Source organism: Alligator mississippiensis, chromosome 1, assembly GCF_030867095.1.
Source record: "Alligator mississippiensis isolate rAllMis1 chromosome 1, rAllMis1, whole genome shotgun sequence".
Lineage (NCBI taxonomy): Eukaryota > Metazoa > Chordata > Crocodylia > Alligatoridae > Alligator > Alligator mississippiensis.
The window spans coordinates 281,210,029-281,217,212 of record NC_081824.1 but is presented as its reverse complement, the minus strand read 5'-3'; positions in this window follow the sequence as shown (position 1 = coordinate 281,217,212).

The following is a 7,184-nucleotide window of genomic DNA, read 5'->3' as shown; positions in this document are numbered from 1 at the left end:
GACATCTAAAGGTAAAACTGATCATTGTTGTTTTTTTAGCCACAATGGGAGAAACTTAAAAATACAAATCCACTCTAAGTCATCTTCTTACCCAAAATACCTAAACCCAATATGAATTCAGAGTCAAATCTCATCATTTTATTTCTAAAACCAACTCTTTACCCCTTCTGTCTCTATAGATCCAGCACAGGTGGGACAGAGGGAACTACTTTTCTACATTTGTAAGTCATTAGGAGTGATTACTTTTATTCCAGATGCGTATTTGTAATTGTTGATTGTGTGTGAATAAAATATTGCAGTTCCCAAATATGTTTGTAGTGTTGGCAGTTAGCAAATCACCTTGCTTGTTCATGGGATAAAATGTTGATGCTCACGAGAAGTGAAAAATTAAAAGGAATTATTTTCCTGATTATGGGAATTTTTAGCTTTTTCTAGCTTGTTAAAATGTTCTAAATCAGTACTGCCTCAGAATACTGGAAAAGTCCATTACATATTTGGATTTTAAGTGAAAGAAGAAACTAAAACTAACCAACTGTACAGCCAAGGTGCGTATGGGAATATTTTTAAACTTAGGAATCCCTATGTGTCCTTCTTTCTTCTTTTTTCTTTGTCTTGCATTGAAATCTCCAGTTTTTTCCCCATTCTCAAAGAGAGAATATTGAGCTGGATAGAACATTGGTCTGATACAATACTGCAATGCCTTTGTTTTTAAGATGGAAATATACCAGGGAAAGGAAATTAGGTAAAGGTTTTAGAATTTTTCTTTGTAGTAGTTTAGGGATTTCATTTTATTTACTTTTTGGTGCATTTGTCTTTCTTTTGGGCAGATGTCAAAATACAGAATTAGCCATCAGTGCCTGTAGTTCTGCAGGAATGCTGCAAGTTTTTACTCTTAAAACCAAGACCACTACAATATTTCAAGGGAAAACAGTAATAATGGTCACCCATATATTTCTGTTCATCCATGCAAGATGTTTTTGTATCACTAACTCTCAGGAGAGGTGATATTTACCAAATATACATAAATAATGACCAAAATGTGAACTGTAATGTTCATAGTAGTCCAATTATATGAATCTCTGATTCAGTAATCTATTTACTTTGTTACACATTCATTTTAGGTGGCCCCTGGGGCTCTTAAACCCCATATTGTCCATACATTAACACCTGAAATTAGTTTTAAGTATACTTTACATGGCTTAAAGTGATGCCAGTCTAGGGCAGGTTTACCTCTGATCCATATTACCCAGCTTATGTTCCGTTATTGAGTGACCACTCCCCACTGAGCCACCCAAGTTGCAGTCCTGCAATATCCCACAATGCAGTGTCCCATCCCCCACCCTTCTGTTCTGTGTAGACAAACTTTGCACCTCTGGAACTCTACTGCCCAGGGGGTGATTCTGGCACCAAGCACCCTTTCCCATACCTGGGGATGTGACCTTCTCAGCTTCTGAGTGCAAACCCATGCAAACAGCCTGCAGAGCACATACTAGCTAATCAGGTTGAAGGGCGTAGATGGGTCCAGTGTGACCGGGGCAGGGAAACAAGGTAGAGGGCTGGATCTGGTCCCCATGAGCTGGAGCTTCCATTCTGGGGCAGAGGCATTAGCTCCTCAGCACTCTTACCCCAGGAAGCACAACCAGCACCTCCACACCCAATCCTGAATCCCAATTTATTAAAACATTAAAACAAGAAGCTCTTTAATTTATTTCCTCTTTATTTCTTTTTAAATTCTTTTTTTTTCCTTACCTCTTTTTATATTGTTCTTCAGTGGCGGAGTTCCTGCATTTCACCACCTTTCTTCCACCACCATTTCCTTTTTACTTCCTATGACATTACCCACCTTGTCCCATTACCTCTCCACCTTCCAACTTCATGTTCCCACCCACCCCAACCCATCTCTCATGAACCCCCATCTAGAGTAAAGATAGAAGCCTGCCCTGGCTTACCAGCCCTGGGGTGGCAACTCACGGCTTTAGCTCCTAATCAGGACTCTGCTTGCCAACCCTCTAGTGGCAAGTTACAGCTGTGCAGGTCAGGGACTGTCAAAGATGGTTTTTAGCCTTAAAGTGTAACTGTTCCAAACTTAAGCTACCACTAACACTGATCAACATTTGAGCAGCCAAAGTGTGACAAGGCCCTCTGATAAAGCAGCAAACCTATATTTTCAAAATCTAAGCATGTTTTCCTCATTGTACCATATCAGTCAGAAAATGTCAGAGCCATTATTTTAACTCTGACCCAAATAAAAATATGAAAATACTCCATATTTTCTTAGTAATTTTATTTCTCCATCATTTTGTCAATTGTCCCCTCTAGGTCCAAGAAGCTAATTGAATTACCACAGAGGTCTAATCTGAATTTCTGTCCACAGGAGGTGTTTTAAAAAATAGAAATTATCTCTTGCTCAGCAGCATGTATTTCCTCTGTCAGCTCTGGATGTTGCAAGAGCAACATTTTATTAAGAAATGTTAATACAACAAAATAATAAACAGCTGTGTGCCTCTGAACCTCCATACTGCCCAAAACCAGACTGGATCTTCATGGGCTGGATCCTACCTCTGCATGGATTAAATTCAGCTCATGTACCATAGGTTTTCGGCACCTGTTGTAGACTGGGTCATACTGGCTGTGTCTACATGAGATGCTACACTGCACAGTTGACTAATCTACTGCACAGTAGAGCCTCACCATATACACATGCAGGCACTTACTGGGCATGTCTACACAAGATGCTATGTTGCTGTAGCAGTGAGCATAGCTTATTGCTATGGTGGCATAGCTCACCGTTATGACAATGTAGCATCAGCAGGCACTAACAATAATGCCACTGCTACTGTGCAGTAGCAATGAGCTACTATGCAGTTGTTCATTATCACTGTGCAGTAGGGTTGAAAACGACCTGTGAGCTGCCAGGACTGTGCAATGCCAGCAGGTACTGGGCAGTCATTTAGTACTTGCTAAAGTACTAAATGATTGTGCAGTACCAACTGCGCATTCAGGAATATGTGTAGATGCACCCACTGCACAGTAAATTAGTCAACTGCACAGTAAATTTACTACCTGCATGTGTAAATTGACTGCGCAGTAAGCCAAATAGCATTAACTGCATGTGTAGATGCACCCACTGAGACTTACAGATTAACTATTTCAGGAATGAGTGATAGCTGAAGAAACAAATGCAGGTTTGCATTAGATTCTGAAGCAAATACTCTTCCTTTAACACAACAACAAAAGAAATATAGGTCTGTTCACCACTTTATGCTTCAGTTTCTTCTCACTTTGGGATTTAGGTTCAGTAACTTCTGTGGAGTCCAGGACCCTTCCTGTCCTGTATATCTTATCTAAATCAGGGAGTTTTTCTCTAACTTCTGCAATCACCTTCTCCCTGTCACCACTTCGGCGAATAAAAAAAGGTCCTCTTTTGGTCCTTTTCCTGATCTTAGTGGCCCGATTTTTAAACCTTTGTTCTTACACATCTCTCTCTTTGTCCCTTTTTAGGTATTTTCCATGCTTCCAAGCTTTACCCCTTCACAGAGAAATTGGAGAAAATGGTTTTATCTAGGAAAAAGGTGGTACTTTGTTCTGCTAAGGCAAGATCTATTCAGGTGTTTTCAAAGTGAAATATTCTCAGACACTGCTGCTTTTTTCATATCCTTAGTACTGTAAATTTGAGGTAAGAATCTAATAACAGACTTCCATAAGATCTAAGGAAACAGATATTTCATAGCATTGAATAGGTATATATCTGCTGTATGCAGATTGTCCAAATTATCCCTAAGATACATGGACACTTTGTATCGTTCACTGTGGTATTCACACTGCAAAGCCCATTATCAGAGAACAATGACGCTCCTTTAGAAGTTGTTTCATTCAGGTTCTCCAACCACTCATCTGCATCTAGTATTTTTTCCAGAATTGTAAATTCTGGGCTTATAAGTGTATCCTAGTAGATTGACTAAGGTGTTGGGAACTATACAAGGCTAAGACTAAGGAAGGAAGGAAAAAACACACACCTACCCTTTTTGTTTCTTAGCAGACTTCAGTATTGGATTTTAAAATGGAAATCTGCATTCATAGGAATGTTGCCATCCTTATAATCTATTTCCTGGTACTTGGGTTTGCTGCTCTTTTTAAATCATTGATACATTAGTTACATACTTGCTTTCATACATATTCAATCTGAGCATGAATGACCTTACTATTTCCTCTTGACCTTTTTCTTTTACCTGATTTACCATTATTATTATCAGTGAAGATAAGAGGCTGATTTCCTCCCATGTTTGTTATATCTATCTATTCCTGTTTATCTTTGACAGAGAGCACTTTGGGCTCATAAGTACTTGTTATCCTCCAGTCCATGGCACATTCTTTTTAGTCCTCCTGAATTCTAATTGGTTGTTTTGATGTTTCACCTTGTTTTTTGCCTTCAGATTTTCTTATGACCTACTTATTCCCTTCCTATCACTTGTCACAAAATACTAAGCACATAGAAATATTTGTTCATTTGATCATTCATGAAAGAAATCACAAGTGGAAACATTTAGGATAGAATTCTGACACCCACTTATGATGAGTAACTCCTAGCTCCACAGTTAGTTCTTCTACAGTCAGGGAATGGAGGGGAGAAGTATCTGATGTTCTGTCAAGTATTGTGTCTTGCTACAGATATGGAACCATTGCTAACAAACATTGAACAAAGAGTTGAAGCTGTGTAATGTCAGGTAAAGTGTAAATATAGTCTACCTAATCTTCTGCTTTTGGATCTGGCACTGTACCTCAATGCAGGCTTTTAGCATTTGGCTAAGCCTCTGCTGAGTATAGTCAGTTAAGACTAGACCTTTTTTTTACTGTTCTGCAAAATTGTTGGAAAGGTAATATATTCCAGTTTTGCTTTATGTGCAATTTTTTTTTCACCCAGCTGGCCTTAATACTTACAGCTGCTTATGACAGCAGTGCATTTTAATTACTTCCCTGATATGGATCAATTCACATTGAAATAGATTAGTTTTTAGCAATTCATTCGAATCATTTCATTTAACAGTTAATTTCAGTTTCCATTTCTGAACTCTCTTCAGAGTTTGTATAATGTCTGTGGGGTTTTGTACCTTATTTTTGTCATAGGGATACTGATAGCTGGAATTTAATTAAATTGTGAATGCACAAAACATTGTTTAGCCTAGTTACTGGCTTATAGGTGATATGAAACTAAAAATACTCAAAACCTATTCTTTAGAGCATGCTCTTTCTTATAAAGTGAATGTATCAGTTACTTGATTGCATTCAGTTACCCATTCTCGTTTCATTTTTGTGCATTACACACTCCATCTGTTCTTACTGCCGCTAAGCAACTCTGCTCCTTAACAATCTTGTACGTAAAGTTTTAGGATATCTTAAAGCAAACTCCTCAGCTAGAACCGTGAATGGCTGGGGATCTCTCAATGTGAGATAGTCCATAGATTTCACCTCCCAGTGTATAATTAATAGCTGTACATGTGTATATGGGGAGGAGGTAAATTGTTTCTAATGTTCATGGTCAAAAATGCCAGAATCTTACTGGAAAATGCAACCATTGCTCCTTTATACCCTGTTGTGAGTTAAATATCAACCTTATTAGATCTTTTACTTGTACTGATCATCTCACAAAATCAGACCAATTACCATATTTATTGAAATCCAAGACACAGTTTCCACCCCTATTATTCACCATGCAAGGGGGGAGACAACACTTATCATAGATTTGAGTATGACCTGCAGCACATTGTTACTGTAGCTCCAACTCGGCTCCAGCTCCAGTCCAGACCCAGGGGAGACAACATGGTGTAGAGCCAGGGGAATTAAAGGAAGATCACATGGTGCTTGGTGAATGGAGTGTAGGCAAGATCGCATGATGGGGGAAGGGAATGCAGGGGAAATTGCAATGTGCCAGAGAGGGGAGCACAGGTGGAGGCTGTGCAGAGGCAGGATTGCTGCTGTAGATCTGGCTTTGTCTCAAGCCCCAACCCAGGACAGAGGCTGGTGCTGGGGTTGTGGCCCAGGCTAGACCTGTGGCCTCTGCTGGTGCCTGGCTGTGGCCAGAGCCATAGCTGATGTACAAAGTAAGCAGCAGCAGGCAGGAGTAGTGGCAGGGGTCAGGCATCATGGGGAGGCAAGTGGCAAAAAAGACAGTTGCCAGGGAGGCAGGTGCCTCGGGTACACTCTACCCAAGGATGTCTACTCCTCCACTGCTGCTTTCTCTATAAAATCAGTGTGTGGGGGGGGGCAATAAACTTAAGGTGAACCTCCAATAAAATGATAAATTCTTACTTTTCTATATAGACAATCTTATTATTAGGTGGTCATTTTAAATTCAAAGCCATTTTGGATTTTGGTAAATATGGTATTTGCTGGATGTTTCTGTATCCTAAAAGACCAGGGACTGAACAGTTGCTCAATTAGCTATGGTAATGTAGTGTATCACACAGGATTTGAAGATCACATCTTCTTGATTCTTGTTAACTCATGCATACTGCCAGCAAAATGTTAAGTTTCAAAGAGTTGTGTTGTGATAACAGAATTGTTAGTGATGCGTATCATGCCATTGCCAGTCAGGCAATAACAAGGCAGAAATTGGGTGTGTCAAAATGAAGAAAGTGTATTGTAAAAAATGGCCATAACTAGGGCATTTCACCATGTATGAGGTGTGTTAATAAAGGATATGTCTATAGAACCTCTGGCTGCAGTAGAGTGTTGCCATTAAAGCACACTCCACCCATTCACTGCTCCTTTACATGAACTAAATGCTGAAAAAATGTAATGTGACTGCTATTAGTGTTGCTTTGGGTGTGAGCCAAATATCTTCTCATTTATAATTTTGGCGGACTTGATATGCCCAATACAGGAGGCAGTGGGCAGCAGTTCTTCCTAGTACACTCAGAGGCAATATAGATACATCCTAGCAAACCATGGTCCTGATAAATCCTCATCAAGTTCTGAAGCTGAAAAGGATATAGGTCTATATCTCTTACTTGTCCTACTACTGTAGTTGTTAGACTTTACCATTATAGCAACCTTAGAATACAGTGTTTGGATGTGAACCATCATTTGGTGCATCCTGTTTTACTTTTAAGGCTTGAGAGCAGGCAGAAAGGTAGCCTGCAGGTTTGGGCTAGCCCTAATGAGGCAGTCAGATGACTGCAGGAGAA